We start from the raw sequence: 26544 nt of genomic DNA, 5'->3' as shown, positions 1-26544 counted from the left end.
ACTTTAAGGTGAGTAATAGAATTTTATCTGTTGGAAGCAGGGTCAGCTAACTTATCCATTAGGCAAAGTAGGCACAAAGCCTATGGGCCACAATACATTCAGATGCCCAAGAAAATGTTCTGTTTTCTTTTAAAATCCTAAGAGAAAATACATTTTTCGGTCAAAGAAAATACATAATACCTAAAATTAATATATTTATCTTCATACCAATGCAGTGGGTAAAACATAACTTTAATGATTTTGAAAAGGAAGTGTCTCACGTAGGCAAAATTTTCTAAAATCCTCGAAAGTCATATTGCTGCCCTGGTGGAAATAAGACTGCAATGCATATTTGGTGACAAAATGGCAAACTATGGTAGAGACAATGGTATGTGCTCATACTGTTATTTTTTGATTCGTGGGCAAAGAGTTAAATGATTTTGGCCACTCTTCTTGCATCCAGACGCTTCTATGCTACTACCCTCTCAGTGGAGAGTAAGAGGAAGTTAAATCGTCCATTTCAGGCACAGACAGTTAAGATCACCCTGTGCCTTCTCCATCCTCTCTCTCCTTCCCCACTTAGCAGCTCAGTGGTGACTTTGGAACCTTATGTAAAAGGAGACTGGGTCCACGAAAGAATGAATCAAAGATCCCTGATGGGCCACACTACACTTTATGTGAGCAAGAAATAATGTTCTGTTAAGTCACTGAGAATTGGAGGTTACGTGTTACCTTAGTTATGCGATGTACCCTAAATAATACCGGTGCAATTTGAATACATCAGAATAGTCTTTGAGCTCATTTTTTCAATTAACAGACAGCATCTTTGTTCATGGTACATTTTATGATAAACACACACTTACTTTCTGAATCCTCAGTATACTATAATAAATAAATATCTCTAAATTTTCAAAAGTGATAAAGTCATACATTTTTTCTGCCACACACAGGATGATACCTAAATTATCTTTTTTCAATCCAACCCCTAAAATAGATAACCTCAAACATACACACACACCCTAAAGAAATTCCCTACATTGTATATTTTACAAAGGGAGAAAACTCATTTTTATCATCACAAGATAACACTTGATATAACGTTTTAGTCCAACATTCCTCACCCTATTAGATAATTTTAAACACACACAGACCTTAAATCCCCTACCTTGGGAGCTTTAGCCTCTCACTTTTTTCTTTTATACAATGAAAATAAAATTATTCATAATGACTGTACCAATTGTAATAGGTTTTGATTTAGATACTATAGGTAAAATTATTTTGCAAATTGTAAAGTGATGAATTAACGTAATTGAGGACTATTATATTGAAGAATAAAGATAGGTAAAACTTGCTGCCTAGTAAAAAGGCAGACCAATCTCCAACAACAATCAATTTAAACTATATTGAAGGCTTCTTAAGGGATAAGGAAAGGATAAAGTGGAGAGGAATCAAAACCTTTTGTTAAATATTTTGCTTTGTTTGAAGATTAGTATCTTGAAACTTAGGAACTAAAACAAAAGTCTTTTCACTACAGTGAAAAGCAAGATCTGTTATTTAAAAAAGCATTATGGCCGGAAAAAAATGACACTTCATATTTTACTAGATAGATAGTAATGAGAAAATATGTGTTTCTTCTAAAAATCTGAGACATTAAACACAATCAAATATTAAGGCAGGGGAAAAACAAAATAACATTTTTATTTCCCTCTTATTCTCCACTGACAGATGAACTAATTGAAATTCAGAGATAATTATTAATTTTTTCCTAAAATTGTCTTGGTAGTTTTAAGGATACCAATGTGTCAACCCTGCAAAACTACATCAATGGGTAACCAATTAACTTCAAACAACAATGTCACACCCAGGATGAGCCAATGAGAGTGAGTGTGAGGGTATATTTTGCAGAGGCCATCTTCTAAAAAATGATTTCTCAAAGTATAATTCCATAAAACAGACATTCAGGATTTATATAAACCTGTGAAATTTACATGTGTTCCTATTTGAAAATTTTCAAATTTTATATCCTTTAACTTATTGTTTCAGTTGTTGACTGATACTGGGAAAGACAGATTTTCTGCAAGCTTGTTCAAATGTGTCTGTGTTATCAAAGACTTTTTTCTTTGACCCCATAATAATTTTAATAGGAAACACATTACTATTTAAAAAATCTACTTCGGAATCATTTTCTATACTTTCAAATATTGTGTGTGTGTGTGTGTGTGTACACCCACCAATGTATATTTAAATTTCTGATTACTGGATATATATGAAGCAGTAAACATAAAAGCACGTGGAATTTTATTCATTAAATAGTAGAGAATTTATGCCATTTTTCTAAAGCTTATTTAAATAATCTGATTTTATATACTTATCTCCAAGTTCTAAGCGCAAACCAAACAGGATTGTCAATTTTAGTGCACTGGCATGCAATTGCTTTGCTTATTATTCATTTATACAAATGAGCCATATCTACATACAGTGTCTACTCAAAGGAAGCACAAAGAAAGTACAGGAAAAAACGGTTATAAGCAACTATAAATGAAAATGAAAACTTATTTTAAGAATACTAGAGTATTTCATAAAACACAGATAACTAAACAGCTGTATTTTAGGAATGATTAGAACTGATTTATCCCTGGAGACGTTAGCAGCAGGTATTCCTGAATATTTCTTTTTTTTTTTATAAATTTATTTATTTATATTTGGCTGTGTTGGGTCTTCATTGCGGTGGTGCGTGGGCTCAGTAGTTGTGGTGCACCGGCTTAGTTGCTCCACGGCATGTGGGATCTTCCCAGGCCATGCCTCGAACCTGTGTCCCCCACATTGGCAGGTGGATTCTTAACCACTGCACCACCAGAGAAGTCCCTCCTAAATATTTCAAATTGTCTCTTAGTCTAAATTTCTATGTTCCTAAAAGTATTATTGGTCCAGCATGGATTCACATGCTTACTCCAAGACCAAATAATAAAACCATCGATGTTGGAAACCACTTCAATGGTAAGAGAGGGAAATCCAAAACTAGCAAAAATAAGCCTAAATTTCAGCATCTGTCTATTACAGATCCCCAAGACAAAGGGGTAGGGGGAAAGCAGAAACAATTATACTGAATTCTCTAGGTCTAGGGATTGCAAATATGGAAGAGATAATTTTGCTTGGCTCTTCCAACTTTTCTAAGTATGCAGGGAAAAGAGCATATTCAGTACTGAGCCAATCATTGGTCTACTCTGCATGAAGTAATTTTAATCTGATTTGGAACTGGTACTGTACTTTAAGCATTCTATGTATGATGGCAAATATTTTTCAATGTTGAGACATTAGTAAAATTATGTAGAGCAACATCTGGATAGGTTGGGTAATTATGTTCCTTGAATGACCTGGTTAATATGCTATTATGTCCTTTCATATATTTTATATTCCAATACATGGTAAAGAAAAAAAAATGACTGAGACAAAAATATAACCTGGTTGAATGATTTTAAAGATCACTTTCCAAAGTGTTAGCCTCATTTATAATGTATGTACATGTTTTCTATTCAAACTGATACTGTAGATTTCATGCCATTTCATGATAAATTTGTTGAAATAGACTACGATTAGAGCTGTGAGTCACAGAATTCCAGTGTATTACAATGATTGCAAGCCTGCAAGTTCATTTAAAAATATTTACTGATTCTTAATCCATGGCTCTCATAGGTTGTTGCTATTTGAGTCTGTTGTCTCAACCTTGGCGTATTTTTTTTCTTTTTAAAATGTAATTTTAAAAAATATTATGTAAAATATTTTAATTACTGAATAGTGATATTTATTATTCTTTTTAAATAAATGCAAGCTAAATAAACCTTTTATATTTTAAAAGCTCCTTCCATATTGTTAAGACACTCTTAAATGCTGTTATTTTTCAGTCTCCTGAACATTTCAGCACACTTCTAAAGAGTATACCATACTTCTACCAACTGACAGATTCTACCTGTATCTACTTATAGCTCTATCTAGCTAAAATACACAAAACATAAAACTTACCATTTTAATCATTTTAAAGTACATAATTAGTGGCATTTAGTACATTTGCAATTTTGTGCAACCATCACCACTATCTAGTTCTAGAACATTTGCATTACCCCCCAAAGAAACCCATCCCTATTAAATAGGCACTCCTATTTCTTCCTCTCCTCAGCCCTTGGAAACCAATAATCAGCTTCCCATCTCTATGGATTTGCATATTCTGGGAATTTCATATAAATGGAAATACATGTGACATTTTGTGTTTGGCTTCTATCACTTGGCACAGTGTTTTTGTTAAAAAAGCAAACAAAAAAATGAGACATAACTTGATGTTCACTGTTGTAATTTAAACATACTTTTTGAAAAAGTAAATTCTTGAGCTGAGAAAAACTGTAGTACATATAATAAAGTCAGCTGATAAAAGAATATGCTTACTCTAAACATCATTGTGTGTGTGTAAGTAGAGAGAAAGCCGTTTTGATTTTGTTTCTGGTAAATTATTGCAGATGTCCTTGTTGTCAATGCCATCTTGGAATTAATTTACTATTTCCTCTTTTTTTCCCCAGTCTTATTTTTCATACCAACTGGGCAGTAAGAAAATGAAACTTCACTCTCAGATGGCTTAACTATAAGACATTTTGTAATATTCCAGACTTTGGTAGAATCCTACTTATGAGCCATTTACATTTCAAGATACACAAATAAACTATTTTGAGGTAAAAGTATAACTTAACAACTGAAAATGTAACATCCAGATAAATACAGGAGAAAATGCCTCAGAAGATAAGAAATACAACTCTGCATTTATAAAAAATGTGGATAGCATTTTTTGTAACACCACCTCATTTGTGAAGAAGCAGTATCCAACCTATGCTGTCAAAGAAGTTCGGAAAGTTTTGCATTATCTCTTCTCTTTTTTTATTTGTTTATTTCTTATCTGAGAACTTACTATTTTTGCACTTACTGATAAGACTGTGATAAGAAAAATAATAGTTTTAAAGTAATAATCATCTCTTTCTTTCTACTTTGGGAGGTTACACTTTATAATTAAAATGTTTCAAAGGCATCAATATTAGAACAGAATCTAAAACGAGATCTGTGTTCCCTGTATTCTCATCCCTAAGTCTCAGCCCTGGGGATGTAAGTCTCATCCCTAAATACTGAACATAAAGTGCCATTTTAAAGTTATATTTTTTATTTCTAAATAATAAAAGTCACACAAAAGGATAAATATAATCACATGTGATGGATAACTGGAAGGTGGTGCAAAAAGCATCTTTCTAATTTGAAGATAAAATTATTTTGTGAGCCAAATTAATAAAGTCAATGTATAAAAGTCTAAGAAAGCTACTTTAATTAATTAAAAGTCAGGGAAATGAGAGGTGATATTTCACAAATTAGAAAAAGCATATTAAAAATTATTTGAGACATAATAAACACATACTTAAAAATTGGTTTAGGTAAAAGAAAGATCTATCTAATAAACTGCATCAAGTCTTGAAAATAATTACAACATGGGATAATAGTTTTAAGCAAAATGCTTAGAAAAGGGGAACTCTTGTTAGTTTTTATTTCCAGTCATCATTTTAAATGAGGCACTAATATATGTAAGTGTTGCAGGTTTTTTTCTTAAAGAAGTTTATTCTGTTTTGAGTCAGGAAAAATTCAACAGGGCTTGTCATCACTTGACTGAAATGTTAGTCAAGATCATTTGATTCTGTTTGTTCTGACGTCCTGCTAATTGAAATGAGTGACAAGTTTGCTTACACTTGCTTACATTTTTAATTTAAGATCATCAGTTTATAAAATTCAAATGATAATTTCTTGAACCTTATGTGGAATCATTAAGCACTAAAGTTGCTTAATGATTCTACTGGGATTATCATAGCTCCATGTTTCAAATGGAAATCATTTCTCTTCCAGCTGAATGTGAATAGTACGTGAATAGGAAACATGCAAGTCTGATGGCAACTTCCACTCATATAAAGGGACTCAATCTTAAGGATGAAGAAATCACTGAAGGCAAGAGAGTAGAGAATCTGAAAGACTACACATTCTCATTGGCACATATGACTTTCATATTCTACTTTAGGCCATTTTTCCTTGTATTTCAAATACAAGAGCTATCAAATTCCCTTTCTATGTAATCCAGTGTGAACTGAAGTTTTGAGTGAGGTAATTACCTCTTAATGGATACACTCACTGTGGCAGAAATTTTTGATTGTCTACAACAGCATACCATTGTCTCCTTCCTCTTTCCTGGGTCAAAGTGTTAACTAAAAATGCATTTCCGTGTTTTTCTTGCAGTTAAGTATGTACATATATCTAGGTCCTGGCCAATGTGATATCAGCAGAAATAAATTATTTGAGAAGACAGTAAGAACATGTTAAAGAAAGGTGTTCTTATCCTTTCTCTGTTCTGCTGTTCGGAATGCAGATATAATAGCTTCAGCCTTGAGGATACATGTTTTACTCTAGTGATGACATAGGGGAAAGTTGGAAGTAGTTGTGTTGTCACCCGCTATTCAAAACTGACTAGATGTTGATCATTTTTTATGTGAGAGAGAATTAAAATTCTACCTTTTATTTTTGAGTCTATGTATGGAAAGCCAAACTGTTCATAACTTACACTGACAAAAAAATCCTTCTGATTACTACTTGTTTCTTAGTTATTTTAAAAATAGGATAAAAATGTTCTATACATAATAATACTATTATTTATTCATTAGCATCCTGCACATTTGAGTATTATGAATCTGTCTAACCATGGAGCTCTGGTAATATCCATGTTCTGCGACTAATCTCTATAATATTTCATCTATGTGACCTTGGGAAGATATTTAACTTCATTGGGATTGCTCATCTGTATGGGCAACATTGTATATAAGGAACTCCTGTGTGCACATAGATATCCCTCAATACATGTTAGTTGCAAGACTTGGGAGAGGAACTGAATAATGCTGACCCAAGTGAATTCTTGCCCTTTCTGAGCAACCAACTGAAAGCCACAGTAGTTCTCACAATTCTCAGTCATACTGGTTCCAAGAAGTGAAGAAATATTTGGCTCTTCAAGTATTCTACTCTGAGGTAAGGTATTTTAAAGAATTTAAATATTTTTACTGAAATTTAAATATTTTTAAAAATTTAAATATTAAATATCACTTTGCTATACACCTGAAACTAACACAACACTGTGAATCAACTATACTTCGATTAAAAAAATTTAAGTATTTTAAATAAATAGCTGAAGCTCTTAAATATAGTTCCCAAAATATGCATTGCAGGATTGACAGCACCTCATCCAGAGTGCAGAATATTATGAGGAAGTAAATTCTATTAATAATGGGGAAAAAGGAGGGTGAAAAAGTGTGGTAGACAGAATTCTAAGATGGTCCCTGTATTAGTTTTGTAGAGCTGCTATAACAAGCTACCATGACCTGGGTGGCTTAGGAGAAATTTGTTTTCTCACAGTTCTGGAGGTTATTAGCCCAAAATCAAGGTGTTGGCAGGGTAGGTTCCTTCTGAAGACAGCAAAAGAAAAATCTGTTCCAGGCCTCTCTCCTTGGCTTACAGATGACTGTCTTCATATACACAAGACATTCTCCTCAGGTCTGTCTGTGTCCAAATTTCCCCTACTTGAAAGGACACCAATCATATTGGATTACAGCCTACCCTAATGAGGTTACTGGGGTAAGGACTTCAAAACATAGGAATTTTGAGATAACATAATTCAGCTGATAGCATACTTTAAGATCCCTGTCCCCAGTATATATGTCCTGCATTAAGTCATGCTTTTGAGTGTAATGTGAGTAGCATGGGATAACCATTCCCTTTGTTAGGTAATGTTATATGGCAAAAGTGAAGGGACTTTTCAGATCTCTTGAAGTCTGCTGACTTTAAGTTAATCAAAAGGGAAATAATCCTGTGGGAGTCTGACCTAATTAGGTTAAGTGTTTTACAAGAGGATCTAGAGGTCAGAGGCAGAAGATGCTCTTTTAAGAGCACCTTAGTTTATCTTGGAAAAGCAAATTGCCATGTTGTGGGAGAGGGCCAAAGGGCAAGGAATGGTGGGCAGCCTCTAGGAGCTGAAGATCTTAGTGTTATAACTGCAAGAAACTGAATTCTTCCAACAACCAATAAGGTAAGAGGACCCCGAGACTTTTTTGAGATACCACCCTCACCTCACACCTTGATTTTGGCCTGGTTGGATCCTGTGCAGAGCACCCAATTAACCTGCACCTAAGCTCCTGACCCATGGAAACTGTGAGATAATAAATTTGTGTTGTTTTAGGCTGCTAAAATTGTGGCAATTTGTTAAAAACAAAGCAATAAATGAACTAATACAAGAGAAATTAAATGTTTAACAAGTACATATCATGTGAAAGGTCAGACCTTTTTGGAAAAAGATTTTATATCAAGCATGAATATACTTTCCCCAAGAAAAATCCTATTTTCTGCACACACTGATAAACCTACAGATTCATGTTCAGAGCATAGGAGCCTAAGTATGTACATAATGGACTTAGTATGTGAAAAGGGGCTATTGGGTACTTGGGTAAAAACTTGATGTTTGCCTCATACAATATATTTTGTGATCATATCAGATAATATATATATATTTTTTTAATTTATTTTTTTCATGGGCAGACATTTTATTTTAAACACAGCAGTGCGTACATGTCAATCCCAAACTCCAAATCTATCCCTCTCCTGCACCCTTCCCCCCCTGGTAACCACAGGCTCTTTCTCTAAGTATGTGAGTCTGTCACTGTTTTGTAAATAAGTTCGTTTGTATCATTTTCTTTTAGATTCTGCATATAAGCAGTATCATATGATATTTGTCTTTCTCTGTCTGACTTACTTCACTTAGTATGATAATATATTTTAGAATGGGGTCTCGGATGATACATACCAACCTGTAAACAGTACTTATCTTTGAAATATGGGATAACCAGTTAGAAAGTGAGAAGAGAGGGTGAAGATAATCATGATAATTATTATTATTTTTTTGATCCTAGAAATTTGTTCATTATTCATTTAACTAGTTAGGAACTTTTAGTAAAACTGAGTTTAACCAAGTGCTGACAAAGGAAAGCAAAGTTATAACATTAAAAAACAAAATCTGTACAGTGTCATTGAGAAGAAATTACAATTTATAGTACTAGATTCTAGTCATTGGGTGGTAGGAAATTCATTTTTATCTATTGTCAAAGGAATTAGGGAAATACACAGTATTCAAAGGAGTATGATAGGCTTGACTCAAATCCTGATTGGTATATTATTTAACTTCTCAACCTCTGAAATCAACACTTGAATATATCATATCATTTAGATTTATGAAGGCTATTTTATACCCAAATTTAATGAAGGCCATTTTACTCTGAAAGTATAATGTTAGTATTTTGTAAGCCTTGTTGGCATAAATTGAAATTTGAAGACAAAAAATTTCTTTACTTCTCAAATATGTCTGTTACTTTGCTCATTTTTAATCTTTTTCAGTATGGCTCTGGTTCTTTTTCTTAATTTATTTTTTAAATTATTTATCTTTGGCTGCATGGGTCTTCGTTGCTGGGTGTGGTCCTTCTCTAGTTGTGGCGAGCGGGGCCTAATCACGTTGTAGTGCATGGACTTCTCATTGTGGTGGCTTCTCTTGCTGTGGAGCACGGGCTCTAGGCCTGCAGGCTTCAGTAGTTGTGGCATGTGGGCTCAGTAGTTGTGGCTCATGGGCTCTAGAGTGCAGGCTCAGTAGTTGTGGCACATGGGCTTAGTTGCTCCGTGGCATGTGGGATCTTCCCAGGCCAGGGCTCAACCCGTGTCCCCCGTGTTGGCAGGTGGATTCTTAACCACTGCACCACCAGGGAAGCCCTGGGTATGGTTCTTGTTCCTAGTTTTTCATTTCACCCCACACCTCACCAACATCAACATTTTGCACTCTTACACACTCATATACTCTAAATTTGAACCAAGAGACCATGGATATCTTAGCATGATGTCTTCCTCCCCAACTTCAGTCATGCATTGCACCCTTCTCGCTTCAAGAGCTAAATGGGAGAGGACAGGACCCAGTCACGTGTGAACAGGTTTAGAAGATTTTGAAGTGATTGTTAATGCTCAGAAGTGGGATAAAACTAAGACCCAGTGAAACAGAATAAATGCCATTCCACTTTTATGATTTTTTTCTCACCTAAAACCCTTGCTTTCAATATTTTCAAACACTGATTCTTCTTAAATTCGTCACCACCTTCCTCCAACACACCCCAGAAGCAGCCATATTTTTGACTTTCTGGTTCTAGAGAAGAATTCTATCATAACCTCTTATTTTTCTTATAATACATGCATAGAGGATTCAAGGAATTCCCATTAAAATTATACACTAATGCTCCATAGAATTTTATTTTGGTTTATATTTTTCTTATTTGATTAAAACTAGAAACTCCATCTCACTAACATCAACACTGCTTTAAAAAATATTAAAACAGTAACTGAAGCACATTTTTTTAACCATCAGCTTTCAAAATGGCTAAAGCTCTCAGCTGTTCAAAAAACCTCCAGCCCATTTTCTATTTTGTCAGTTACTCTGGTAACATATTTTCTAGTATATCAGGTGAGAATCACAACAGTAGAATATAACCTTTTAACTAACTGACATTAACTGAATACCTCTTCTGGTCCATTCTGAAGTAAACAATACTTAACATTAATCTGCTTGTATATGTTCTTCATTTCCAAAAGGACTGTGTTAGCTTGCTTTACTTCTTTAATTTCTACAACACATCTTTGGAAAATTTAACAATTATATCCCTACCAAAAAAAAAAAAAATGAAATCTCAAGTGTATACACTACATTGTTCTATAAAATAGAGTATGATTTAACACTTGAGGTGCAAAGCATTTACCTTCAGCTTTCACTGTCTCTTCTACTTCATGAATGATAATGGAAAAAAATAGTCACAAGGATATTTCATTCATTCCTCTTTCTTTAAAATCTTATTCCAATTGATAATATAACTGTTAAGAGTATAAGTAAATCATGAGGACCTTCAAAATGGTGGAGGAGTAAAACGGGGACATCACCTTCCTCCCTGGAAATACATCGAAAATACATCTACAGGTGGAAAAACTCGTAAAGAACATATACTGAACATTGGCAGAAGACCTCAGATATCCCAAAAGGCAAGAAACTCCTCACGAATCTGGGTAGGGCAAAGAAAAAAGGAAAAATAGAGGCCAAAGAATAGGGATGGGACCTGGACCTCTGAGGGGAGCTGTGAAGGAGGAAAATGTTCCACACACTAGAAAGCCCCTTCACTGGTGGAGAAAGGGGTGTGGGTGGTGGGTAGGGATCTTTGGAGCCACCAAGTGCAGTAACAGGGGTGCAGAGGGCAAAGCAGAGAGATTCCCACACAGAGGATCGGTGCTGACCAGCACTCACCAGCCCGAGAGGCTTGTCTGCTCACCCACTGGGGCGGGCGGGGGCTGGGAGCTGAGGCTTGGGCTTCGGCTTTGGTCAGAGCGCAGGGAGAGGACTGGGGTTGGACTCATCAAGACTCATCAAGAACAAAAGGAAGAATGCTCAAATCAACAGAATTAGAAATGAAAAAGGAGAGGTAACAACTAACACTACAGAAATACAAAGGATCATAACAGATTACTACAAGCAACTACATGCCAATAAAATGAATAACTTGGAAAAAATGGAGAAATTCTTAGAAAAGTACAACCTTCTGAGACTGAACCAGGAAGAAATAGAAAATATAAACAGACCAATCAAAAAAACTGAAACTGTGATTAAAAATCTTCCAACAAACAGAAGCCCAGGACCACATGGCCTCACAGGCGAATTCTATCAAACATTTAGAGAAAGCTAACACCTATCCTTCTGAAATTCTTCCAAAATATAGCGGAAGAAAGAACACTCCCAAACTCATTCTATGAGGCCACCATCACCCTGATACCAAAAGCAGACAAAAATGTCACACACAAAAAAACTACAGGCCAATATTGCTGATGAACATAGACTCAAAAATCCTCAACAAAATAATAGCAAACAGAATCCAACAGCACATGAAAAAGATCATACACCATGATCAGGTGGGGTTTATCCCAGAATGCAAAGATTCTTCAATATATGCCAATCAATCAATGTGCTAAACCATATTAACAAACTGAAGGATAAAAACCATATGATCATCTCAATAAATGCAGAAAAATCTTTCGAGAAAATTCAACAGCCATTTATGATAAGTTCCCTCTATGATAAAGGCATAGAGAGAACATACCTCAACATAATAAAAAGCCATATATGAGAAACCCACAGCCAACATCGTTCTCAATGGTGAAAAACTGAAAGCATTTCCACTAAGATCAGCAACAAGATAAGGTTGCCCACTCTCACCACTATTATTCAACATAGTTTTGGAACTGTTAGCCACAGTAATCAGAGAAGAAAAAGAAATAAAAGGAATCCACATCAGAAAAGAAGAAGTTAAACTGTCATTGTTTGAACATGACATGATATTATACACAGAGAATCCTAAAGATTCTACCAGAAAATTACTAGAGCTAATCAATGAATTTGGTAAAGTAGCAGGATAGAAAATTAACACAGAGAAATCTCTTGCATTCCTATACACTAATGATGAAAAATCTGAAAGGGAAATTAAGAAAACACTCCCATTTTCCACTGCAACAAAAAGAATGAAATACCTAGGAATAAACGTACCTAAGGAGACCAAAGACCTGTGTGCAGAAAACTATAAGACACTGATGAAAGAAATGAAAGAGGATACAAACAGATGGAGAGATATACCATGTTCTAGCATTGGAAGAATCAACAGTGTGAAAATGACTATACTACCCAAAGCAACCTACAGATTCAATGCAATCCCTATCAAATTACCAATGGCATTTTTTATGGAACTAGAACAAAAAATCTTAAAATGTGTATGGAGACACAAAAGACCCTGAATAGCCAAAGCAGTCTTGAGGGAAAAAAATGGAGCTGGAGGAATCAGACTCCCTGACTTCAGATTATACTACAAAGCTACAGTAATCAAGACAATATAGTAGGGGCTTCCCTGGTGGCGCAGTAGTTGAGAGTCCACCTGCCAATGCAGTTCATGCCCCGGTCCGGGAAGATCCCACATGCCGCAGAGCGGCTGGGTCCATGAGCCATGGCCGCTCAGCCTGCGCTCCACAATGGGAGAGGCCACAACAGTGAGAGGCCCACGTACCGCAGGAAAAAAAAAAACAACAAAAAAACGACAATATGATACTGTCACAAAAACAGAAACATAGATCAATGGAACAATATAGAAAGCCCAGAGATAAACACACGCCCCTATGGTCAACTAATCTATGACAAAGGAGGCAAGGATATACAATGGAGAAATGACAGTCTCTTCAATACATGGTGCTGGGAAAACTGGACAGCTACATGGAAAAGAATGAAGTTAGAACACTCCCTAACACCATACACAAAAATAAACTCAAAGTGGATTAGAGACCTAAATGTAAGACCAGACAGGGTATAACTCTTAGAGGAAGACATAGGAAGAACACTCTTTGACATAAATCCCAGCAAGATCTTTTTTGATCCACCTCCTAGAGTAATGGAAATAAAAACAAAAATAAACAAATGGGACCTAATGAAACTTCAAAGCTTTTACACAGCAAAGGAAAACATAAACAAGACGAAAAGACAACTCTCAGAATGGGAGGAAATATTTGCAAACAAATCAAGGGACAAAGGATTAATCTCCAAAATTTATAAACAGCTCATGCAGCTCAATAAAAAAAAACAAACAACCCAATCCAAAAATGAGCAGAAGACCTAAATAGACATTTCTCCAAAGAAGACATACAGATGGCCAAGAAGCACATGAAAAGCTGCTCAACATCTCTAATTATTAGAGAAATGCAAATCAAAACTACAATGAGGTATCACTTCACACCAGTTAGAATGGGCATCATCAGAAAATCTACCAACAACAAATGCCAGAGAGGGTGTGGAGAAATGGGAACCCTCTCGCACTGTTGGTGGTAATGTAAATTGCTACAGCCACTATGGAGAACAGTATGGAGGTTCCTTAAAGAACTAAAAATAGAATTACCATATGATCCAGCAATTCCACTACTGGGCATATACCCAGAGAAAACCGTAATTCAAAAAGACACATGCACCCCAATGTTCATTGCAGCACTGTTTAGAATAGCCAGGTCATAGAAGCAACCTAAATGCCCATCCACAGACGAATGGATAAAGATGTGGTACATATATACAATGGAATATTACTCAGCCATAAAATGACTGATATTAGGTCATTTGTTGAGACGTGGATGGATCTAGAGACTATCATACAGAGTGAAGTAAGTCAGAAAGAGAAAAACAAATACCATATATTAACGCATATATGTAGAACCTAGAAAAATGGTACAGATGAACCAGTTTGCAGGGCAGAAATTGAGACACAGATGTAGAGAACAAACGTACAGACACCAAGAGGGGAAAGTGGCAGGGGTGTGGGGGCTGTAGTGTGATAAATTGGGCTATTGGGATTGACATGTATACACTGATGTGTGTAAAATTGATGGCTAATAAGAATCTGCTGTATAAAAAAATAAATAAAATTAAATTAAACAATTTTAAAAAAAGACTTTCAACTTTGGTGGACAGTGATGAATAGTAAGTGGAACAGTGAGTATTCATTATGTAAAAGTTCTGGCATTTATAGATTTAAGGCAAAAAATAATTGTAAGGAGTGTAGATTTCACTGGTTTTTGTTAACTTCTCCGGAAACTTTGAAGGAGAAGAATGACACATGTTAACTTTTTTCTCTTACATTACTGTCTATATTTCTCATATTTTTTTCTCTATTTGCTTGAACATGAATATTTTCCTCCAAAATATTTTTAAGAATAATTCTCTCTTTAGCTGTACCAAAAAAGCTATTAAATATATTTTACATAAAGTTATATTTTAGTTCTTAAATTTCCATTTGATTTATCTTTACAGTTTCCATTTTACTCCTGAAATTCTCCATCTATGTTTTGTTCCCTTGATCACATTATTTTAAAATCTGTATCCCAAAACATCATTAGTTTTATTTCCTTTGAGTCTCTAATTACTGTAATTTTCTTGATTTCTGTCCTCTTGTGTGTCTCATGATTTTTTGATTGATTTTTAAATAGTGTATGAAGAATCTTACATATCTTTTTAGGTCATAGAAGGATATCCTTTCATATTTTGCTAAGAAGTTAGACTAGGTGACAATCATCTTAAGCCTATCAAAAATTGACAATCATTTTAAGCCTATCAAAAATTTATGGTAAGCTTGTTTTCAGTTCTTTTGAGAAATGGTCTATTTCACAGTTACTGGTAGAACATTCCTATTCTAGGTCCTTGTTAAAAATGTAGCATAATTTACCAGCTTCTTGACAGATCCTGCACTTCACTATTTGTTTCCCCATCTGTATGAGAGTTCAGAAATATGCGATCAACCTCTCAGCTTCTAAACAGGACTTTCAAAGTTGGAATTGTTTTATAGGGGAGACAGTGTGTCAAATGCTTTGCTTAGCTATATTATCTTCAGGCACAAGCTCTTTCTTTTAAAATTAGATCTGCTGGCTTTCAGGTATCATGAAATAGATTTTTTTCTTAACTGTGTCCATCTGTTCTATTTATTCTTGTAAAAGAGTTAGTTTGATACAACCTAGTTCACCATTGTCAGGAACAGAGCCCCTGAAAAATTTTTTTTCTCTGTAAGTATCTGAAATACTCATTTAAAAACTATTTTATATCTTCTATTATGACGTATCTCACACTAAATATTTTTATATGTAATATACTTACGTATAAATAATACTTGCCTTGTTTTTATTGCAGGTATTTAAGGACTGGTAGTTTTTCTTACTCATCTTCATGAATAATCCTGTATGTTAGGCTCTCAATACTAGTCGCTATATTGAATAAACTATTTTTTGTTGTTGTTTTCTGTGTTGTTTTTCTTTCTTTCTTCCCCCCCCCCGATGCTCTTCAATTAATGTTAATATTGGATCTATCCCAATTTAGCTAAAATTTTTCTTGGTAACAAAAAGAACTTGTTTATGTTTTATTCATCATTTTTCATTTCCATGATTTGCACAGCAGTAGAATCACCTGTTAGTTATTTTATCAAATTATAAAATAGTCTTAGATGGTTGTGGCATTTGCTAATAACATCCTACCTTGATATCTAGTAAATATAATATCCACCTCAATTTACTCACTTGAAAATTATTTTTCTTACATGAAATATTCCGTTCTCGATAGCCTAATGCACCCTAGGAAGTACAAGTTAAGGGTTATTGTTGTGTCTCCAGAGAGGTAAAATTACCACACATTAAGATTCCAGCCAGTGCCTGATGTAATCACCTGAAAATTTACTACCTACTGGGATTTATTATTGAAAAAAATGGATGCAATTCTTAAATATTTTGAAGAATATAAATGTAACAAAGTTAGAATTGATAACTGTACTGTTCTAAAGACAACCAGCTCTGCTTCCTTCCAACAAAGTAACATATCAGGATGACATTCTAAAACAGCATTAAAATAAGGTTAAAAATACCCCACAAAAGATGTGGTATTACATAAATTAAATATTTACAAATAACAATGTTAATTTTATAACTTTCTTTATAAGAAAGATATTTTTGATATAAAGATTCTTTTTATAACAGTTTAAAAAATAGTTTTCATGTTTAATAAATTTAGATATTTTAGATATCAATCTAACACGTTTTCTGCCTTAAGACATAAACTATAAGTTTTATACTTATTTCATGTAATTTGAGGTTAGATATATAGGATATTTTTCTCTTAAAAGATCTGCTTTAAGGGTAACTATTAATTATTTATTTCATTATAGCCACTCCTTGCCTTCAAAGCAAATTGCTTGGATATATTTTTAAATAAACTTTTTTCAACTATAACTTACATATAATATAATGTACCCATTTTACATACACAGAGCAATAAATGTTAAAAATGTATTCATCTGTTTATCACAACTCCAAACTCTCTGTAGACTATCCACTTAGCCCCTTTGTAATCAGTCAACTCTAGCCTACCACTGATCTGATTTATGCCATGATAACTTAGTTATGTCTTCTCTAGAATTTTATAAAAATTAAATCAGGTAATAGTCACACTTTTGTGTCTGCCTTCTTTTCTCAACTTCATGTTTTTGAGGTTAAAAATCTATTTTAAATGTAAAACTATTTTAAATATTACTATACTAAAATATTTTGATAAATATAGTAATTATTTCTTTCTATACTCAAGATATAAATAAATATTTTGATAAATATAGTAATTATTTCTTTCTATACTCAAGATATGAATTATGATATTTAGTTATCTAGAAACCATTTTTTCAAGAATACAATGAAGTCAGTGTTCAACATGCTCTCTATTGTTCCAGAAGACACACTGGAACCAGTGGGCAGAAGTTATAGGAAAAAAGATTCTTGTTCAACAGACAAAAGTAATGCCTGTTAATTGAAATTGTCCATCATTTACTGAGATTTACCTACCATTGTGAACTCCCAATTACTACAAATATAAAGTCAAAGATGTCTGATCAGGGTAATCCATAGTTGTCATACTCTCAGAGAAGATGAACTTTAGTCAGTAAAAGAAAACAGAAACACAAACTGAGTATCAATACAGAAAGTAACAAGTATATAAAGAAGAGTAAAGATGGAAACTCTGGGATTTCAAAGGAAAGAGTCCTCTGATATAGAAAACAGGGCCTTGACATACTGGCAGGATTTCATCAAATTGAGACTAAAACTGAAGAAGTATTTTCAGACAGAGAAAACAATATGAACACAGGTAGAGAGATGGACAAAGTGTTCAAGATGTTAAAATATCACTGTTTGGGGAAGGTGAAAGGAAGTAACTGAAAATTTGGCTAGAAATGTAAATAGATCAAAGGCAGGCCAAGGAAGTTTTCAGATGCTTAGTAACAATATACCTTTAAGCATTAGGGAGATATTGACGGTTTAAAGATACTGGATGGGATGTTTTCTGTTATCTAATAATATTGGTCAATTTCCACAAGGCAACGGTATGCAGAACTGGAGACAGTTGGAACTCTGGTTTATCTCGACTTTAGTGGAAAACCTCTAATGGTTCCTCATTATGAAATATGCTGGCCCATAAGCTGCTATAACTGTGTGCACGTGTGTATGCCAGCATGCATGTATGATGCATATGTTAAGGAAATTCTACCAATTTCTTATTTCTTCAAAGCTTTTAACATTTATGTTGGACAATCTTAAATATCTGTAAGGTAACTGAAAAGTATCATATGATATTTTTCCTTAGCTTCAATAATGAAATAGATTATATTAATTTTTTTTATATTGAGCACATTTGCTTTCCTGGAATAAATCTCATTTAGTCATAGTGTGCTATTTTTTACTATGTTCTTGGTCTGTTTTCAAATATTTTATATGAGATTTTGCATCAATATTCATAAGTGAGTTTGCTTGCAGTTTTCTTTTATGGTATAATCTTCTTAAATTTAAGGATCAATATTTACTAGTTTCATGAAACAAATGTGAAAGTTTTCATTCCAATTCTATGTTCTGAAATAGTTTAAATAGCTTTATGATGATCTTATTCTTAAAAATTCTCCTGTGAAATTATCTGAGCCTGGTGCTTTCTGTTGGATATGCTTTTAAAAAACAAGCAAACAAAAAATTTGATTTCTACAACAGTATTATGTTTATTTAGATTTTTTATCTACTTAGTAGACTCTCCTTTTAGTACAGTATTTGATCAGTGTAGATTTTTCTAGCTCTACAGTGGTAAAGCTTGAAGAGTTTAATCTTTTTTTTAAAATGTGTTTTTCAAATAGAATTGTGCAGAGGAAACTTCTGTTATAAATTTCTCTGTTTGATTATGATTCATCCTTGTCATTTTCAATTACTGTTTTTGTAGTTCCTCTTTTTTATTATTTTTGGTTGGACTTGTTAGTGATTCACTTAGTTTGCAGATTTTTTAAATGACAAATTATTTTTTAGATTTATTTTAGTTTTTTCAGATAAATTGCAGGTTACCCAGTTAAATTTCAGGAAAACATTTTTTTTTAAAGTTTGTCCCAAATTTTGCATGAACCATACTCATATTAAAACTTATCTGTTTTTTATCTGAAATTCAAATTTAATTGTGCATTCTACATTTTAATTTGCTAAATCTGGCAATCTTACTTATTTATTTGTCCTAATGGTTTATTTCTGTTTATGTTTTATACATTTTTATCTTTATTAACTCCTTGCTTCTCTTCTCTTTCGGTTTACTATAATGTTATTTTCCTATATTTTTGAGGTAGGTGTTTAATCCGTCTATTTTATTTATTTTTACTGATATGGGTATTTTATAGTAAAATGTTTCCTAAATAAATGCTTTAGCCCTTTTGATATGATGTATTAACATTATCATTACATTCAGGAAGTCTGTCATCTTATTTTTATGTCCCTTTTGACCCAAGATTTGTTTAATTTCTTTAAAAAAATTACAGGTGGAAGGGACTTTTAATTTTGTTATAAATTTAAAATGTTAATGTATTATGATAAAAATGCTATTTAGATTATTTCTATTTTTAAAATGTATCAAGGATTTCTTTGTGGTCTAATGTATGGCCAACTTTTCTAAATACATTATATGCCCTTGACCAAAATTCTTATCGGAGTTCAGAATTTGATATTTATATTTCCTTATCAGTTATGGCATTTAGGTCAGCTTATGTTTATTGATTCATTTTGCCTATTTAATCTGTCTTTATGAGGAAGGTATATTAAAAATTTCTTATTTATACTATATGTCTATTTCTTTGAATCTGTTATACCTTGTATTATGAAACTTTTTGCTGTATTACTAGGTACATAAATATTAATAATTACTATCAGGGGGTGGTATTTTTGTTCTCCTTAAATCCTTTTATTGGTGTAAAATCTATTTAGTCAAATAGGAAGATTGTGACTTCTACTTATTTATTGTATTTATATTTACCTGTTATGCTTTTGTGTCTTTACCCATCCTTTCACTTTGAACATCTTTTCTGGTTCTGGACTGGTTAAGGACACATATTGATATGTTGGTCTCAATTCTGTATTTTTATGTTTTATTTTTAATATGTATAGTTTTGTACAACATACTTTATTTTCTTTTTTTGGCCTATCTTTTGTCATATAGAAATTTTTTTAAAGTTTGTGTATATTATGTATATTTGTCCAAACATACAAATTATATGTAGACATTATTCTTCTGAATTCTTTAAGTAAATTATAGATATAAGCCCATTTGTCACCTGATCATCTAGTGTATATTTCTACTTAAAAATGAATTTTTAATATAACGACAGTTAAAGTTCCACAATCAAAGAATTAACATTGAAACAATACTGTTACTAACACATAATTTATATTTAAATATTGACAATTGTCACTATAATAGTCTTAGCAAATAAAAGTCAAAGTATATTTATAGTTTTCTACTTTTTTCTAACTAAAAAAGCAAAAGAAAAATATGCAGTATTGCTCATTTGTGCAAGAAATACAGAAACAGTGAATAAAAACATAATGAAATTGGTTACATGCAAGAAGTGAAAAGACATGGCATTGAAAGGATAGCAGGAAAGGAACAGGATGGAAAGGCAATATTTGGAATATAACTTTCTGTATATTCCTGACTTTTAGAATCTTGGTAATTTCCATATAACCAAAAGAGAATGAAAATTACTAAGGTAAGATGGGTGAAACAAAACTGAATATAAGCAAAAAACAAATGAAACTAATTATAGGGAGGGAGAAATTAAGTAAATTTTAAACATAATGTTTGAACTATATATTAAATCCTATGGAACAATTTCAGAAATATTCTATGTGTTTCTGCAACTGAAATAATGAATGAATATATTTTGGATAATGAAAGCCAGGATTCTCACCACTGGAGTAGGGAATTATATATGTGGAAAGGGGGAAGGCAAGAAGAAGCCTCATCATGTTCAATTGGAATTGGATGTATAATTGTGAATTTATTAGTTCAACATAAATATATACATATATATATATATAGGCAGAAATCTACACAGATGTGTTTATGTATACACTAAATTCACATATACCTATGTCTACATATCACTGTATAGGTATGTAAATATACACATGCATACATATATATATACACACACATATATTTGATTATGACTATACATGTATATATGAATACGAGTATAAAGAGTATCTGGAAATTATGTTTTAAATTTTCCAAGCCTGAAATTATTTTAAATGAAAAGGCTTAATATATCCTATTCAACTGACATTATTTAACAATATTTCCCAAATCCTTTTTTTTTTTTTTCCTTTCTGATGCAGATCCTTAAGCTACACTGAAACATAAAATCTCCTTTTCCTTCCTTCAAAATATTTTGCCTCTTTTGGTCTCTTCTGTGATGAATTATTTCCTGTATTTTCTCATATTTTTGTTATTCTTCTTTAAAATGGAACACATTTGATGAGTTCAAGTAAAATGAGTGAGGCTAGAAAAATCACCACTTCTGTCACAATAATTTCCATCTATTTATCACCTGAACTACTATTCGTGTCTCCAGCCACTTTTTGCTATAAAATTTGCTCATTAAAGTTGTTCCATGTCATACTGTGACCATTAAAGTATACTTGATGTCATTCAGTGAAGACAATGACTTTAGAGTTCTAATATTTTTCCTTGTCAGTTACCACAAAAGTGACAAGACTAAAGATGCATCCCGAATATTGCATTTTTCTTCCCTATACAGTGCTCTACACTTAATAAATATTTACAATCTCAGTTGTTTGTCACTAACAATGACAAGACTTATCCAACAGTTTCACTTCTTCAAAATGTCAGTAACTGCTCAGTTCTGTACACAAAAGTGTGCAAAATTTTCCACTGCATTTATAGAAGTTTATTATAGATACAGGGGCATGAATGTAATGGTGTGTTGGAGCTGGCTCATACTGGCTCTCAAGAGCTGACTGGGTATAACTCTTCCTAACTCCACACTCAGTGACATCATACTGATAGCTTAAAATCACCATAGTGAGCAAACTGACAATATAGGAACTGGTAAATGGTATCAACCAGCTCCGCTTTCCTTCCCCCCGCCTGCCCAGGGAGCTGTCTGCTAAATAATTATTAGCACTCTATTGTTCTAAAATCTTGTAGGAATATGGAACATTCTACATTGATAAACTTTAAATGGAAACTTGGAAGTCTCCTCTTCCTTCATTCAGCTTCAGTTACACTATTCTTGCTGCTTTTCTTAGGAAAGTAGGTTCTCAAAGCAGGGTTTTTGCACTTGCTGTTTCCTCTGCCTGAAATAGTATTTGTCCAGAGAGCTGCACAACGTGTTCCTTTGCTCCCTTCACTTATGCCTGAAAAGCCATCAGTGAAGCTTCTCCTGATCACACTATGTGAAATAATTTCCCTGTGTGCCCGCCTCCAACAATCCCCTCCCCAAACAATATACAGCTTTGTTTTACTCAATAGCAGATATCACAATCTGAAGTACTCCTTATTGATTGCCATTTGATTACTACCTATTTACCACCAAAGCAATGCAATCCCATGACAACAGACGTCCTGCCAACTTTGCTCAAATTTCTATCTCCAAGGTCTAAAAAGTGGCATGTAATTGACACTCAAAATATATGTTGAGTGAATAACAATAATGAAAATAAAACTGTGAATAGTATTTTAAAAATATAAATTGTTTATTTTTTATAAGTACTTTAGAAGTATGTATATTCTTAAAAATTGGTGCTTTAATAATGTAAGTTCTGTTTCTTATTTATCTCTCAATCTCATCATACATATGCTTTCTTTAAATATTCCTTTATTATGCCTTTTTTATCCATATTACTAGATATAGGTATTATATAAATAAACTAGCTATTATAAATGTCACATTGAAGAACTGCTTTCTTCATAAACAACTTCAGGTTTTATGGATAAAAAACGTTTTTTGTGTAAAAAGCACATTTTTATGTGTAAAAGAAGTGTTTATACTTCTAACACATGCTTCTTTTACTGAGAAATCATTTAAACTTTTTTGCTAATTAGTGAAATTATATAACAATTTATAGTATAGTGTGTTCATTAATTAATGAATTAATGCTCATTAAGAACATTAATGTTCATTAATTCTTTCAACAAACTCTCATTGATTATATACCTTAAACATAGTTTCCCTGTGCTAGGAACTTGATATTTTTATTTGCATTTTTTATTAATAGCAAGGCTTACAGAACTGAAATTGTGTAAATTTATCATTTTATAATGATCCCTACAATGGTGCTTACTGTCCCAAATTTATAGGTGATAACACCAAACACCTTTTTGACATATGAATCTGTTTTCCTTGGAAACAAGAAACATGTCTAATTGACTTTTATCTTCCCAGAAAATGACATCATAGCTGTTCGATAATAAGTGAGAGTCACCATGAATGAATGAATGGATGAATAAATGAATGAATGAATTTTTAGGACACTTGTATTAGATCAGAAAGTAATTTTTATAAGATACAATGCCTGAACACAAATTAAGGACTTCTGACCTCAATCCTATCATTCTTTCTTCACAGATAAATAGGAAACACCCTGATTTTTTTAATTGAAAACAAAATTATGATGACAAATTTTTAGGACAGTTTAAGATTCACAGCAAAATTGAGGTGAAGGTACAGATTTCCCATATACCTTTTGACCCCATGCATGCATACCCTTCCACATTATCAATGTCCCCCACTAGAACAATAAAGTAGTTACAGTTGACAAACCTACATTGACATATCATAATCACCATGGTCCGTAGTTTACGTTACTGTTCACTTGTAATGTACATATTTTTGCTTTCAACAAATTTATAATGACATGTATACATCATTACAGTATCATACAGAGCATTTCCACTGCCCTAAAAATCATCTGTGTTCTGCCTATTTATCCCACCTCACCCTCCTCCCAACCCCTAGCAATCACTGGCACTGATTATTCTGATCATACAAGGAAGACAACCAAGGATGATCTCTTGATTTACTAAAAAATATTGATGAGGATTCAAAACTACCTTCCAAACAGAAGAAAAAATTGCTAGGTCAGTTCTATAAGTGTCACCCAAACGTCTATATTGAGTATTTTGCGGACTGAGTTTCTAATGTCTATATATAACCTGTGTATTTTAACAATAAATTATGTATTCTAAGGATCCAATCACACTGTAAGATTGGATGTTCTTCTACATGTGAAATGTAGTTAATAAAACATTTTTACATAAAAAAATAAAATCACATCAAAAAATAAAATATATAGGAATGAACCTAAACAAGGAGGTAAAAAACCTAAATGCTGAGAACTATAAAACACTGATAAAGGAAATTGAAGATGATTCAAAGAAATGGAAAGATATCCCACGCTCTTGGATTTGAAGAATTAATGTTGTTAAAATGGCCATACTACCAAAATCAGTCTCAAGATTTAATGAAGGGCTTCCCTGGTGGCGCAGTGGTTGAGAGTCCACCTGCCAATGCAGGGGACACGGGTTCATGCCCCGGTCCAGGAGGATCCCACATGCTGCGGAGCAGCTGGGCCAGTGAGCCATGGCTGCTGAGCCTGCGCGTCTGGAGCCTGTGTGCCGCAATGGGAGAGGCCACAACAGTGAGAGGCCCGTGTACCGCAAAAAAAAAAAAAAAAAAAAAAAAAAGATTTAATGGAATCCCTCTCAAATTAACCATGACATTTTTCACAAAACTAGAATGAAATTCTAAAATTTATATGAAACTGCAAAAGACCCATAATTGCCAAAGCAATCCTGAGGTAAAAGAACAAAGCTGGAGGCCAGCCCAGACTTCAGACAATACTACAAACCTACAGTAATCAAACAGCATGGTATTGGCACAAAAATATAGGTCAATGAATAGAATAGAGAGCCCAGAAAAACCCACATGCCTATGGTTAATTAATCAGCAACAAAGGAGGCAAGAATATACAATGGAGAAAAGACAGTCTCTTCAGCAAGTAGTACTGGGAAAACTGGACAGCCTCATGTAAATCCCTCACACTATACAAAAATAAACTCAAAATGGTTTAAAGACTTAGATATAAGACATGACACCATAAAGTTCCTAGAAGAGAACACAGGCAAAACATTCTCCGACATAAATTGTAGCAATATTTTCTTAAATAAGGCAAAAGAAATAAAAGCAAAAATAAATAAATGGGACCTAATGAAACTTAAAAGCTTTTGCACAGCAAAGGAAACCATAAACAAAACAAAAAGATATCTGACAGATTGGGAGAAAATATTTCTAAACGATGTGACCAACAAGGGATTAATTTCCAAAATATACAAACAGCTCATACAACTCAGTATGAAAAAAAAAATCATATCAAAAATTGGGCAGAAGACCTAAATAGACATTTCTCCAAAGGTGACATACAGATGGCCAACAAGAACATGAAAAGATGCTCAACACCCCTAATTATTAGAGAAATGCAAGTCAAAACTACAATAAGATACCACCTCACACCGGTGAGAATGGCCATCATAAAAAGGCTGCAAATAATAAACGTTAGAGAGGATGTGAAGAAAAGGGAACCCTCCTACACTGTTGGTGTGAATGTAAATTGTTGCAGCCACTGGAGAAAACAGTATGGAGGTTCCTTAAAAAACTAAAAATAGAATTACCATATGACCCAGCAATCCCACTCTTGGGCATATAGCCTGAAAAGATGAAAGCTCTAATTTGAAAGGATACATGCACCCTAATGTTCATATCAGCACTATTTACAACAGCCAAGACATGGAAGTAGCCTAAGTGTCCATCATCAGATATACGGAGAAAGAAGATGTGGTACATATATACAATAGAATATTACTTGACCATTAAAAAGAATGAAATATTGCCATTTGCAGCAACATGGATAGACCTAGAGAATATCATACTACGTGAAGTAATTCAGAGAAAGACAAATATTATATGATATCACTTATACATGGAATCTAAAAAATAACGCAAATGAACTTATTTACAAAACAGAAACAAACTCACAGACATAGGAAACAAACATGGTTACCAAAGGGGAAAGTTGGGGTGGGGGGATAAATTAGGAGTATATGATTAATAGATACAAACTACTATATATAAAAATAAACAACAAGGATTTACTGTATAACACATGGAACTATGTTCAATATCTTTTAATAACACGATGGAAAAGAATCTGAAAAAAATATGTGTAACAATCACTTTGGTGTACATATGAAACTAACACAATATTATAAATCAATTATACTTCAATTAAAAAATAGAAATTTGCCACTTCAAGCCTCAGTTTCTTCACCTGTAAAGTTATTATTTTGGACAGTCCTCTTTCTGAAGATTGTTTTGAGAAATAAATTGCCATAAAATTTGACTGAGTGTAAAACATGCTCCTTGACTTCTTTTTTTTTTTTTTTTTTTTTTTTTTTTT

Source organism: Aethalodelphis obliquidens, unplaced genomic scaffold (genome assembly GCF_003676395.1).
Source record: "Aethalodelphis obliquidens isolate GAN/ISIS:26980383/991018 unplaced genomic scaffold, ASM367639v1 scaffold64, whole genome shotgun sequence".
Taxonomy (NCBI): domain Eukaryota; kingdom Metazoa; phylum Chordata; class Mammalia; order Artiodactyla; family Delphinidae; genus Aethalodelphis; species Aethalodelphis obliquidens.
This window is presented reverse-complemented; position numbering follows the sequence as displayed.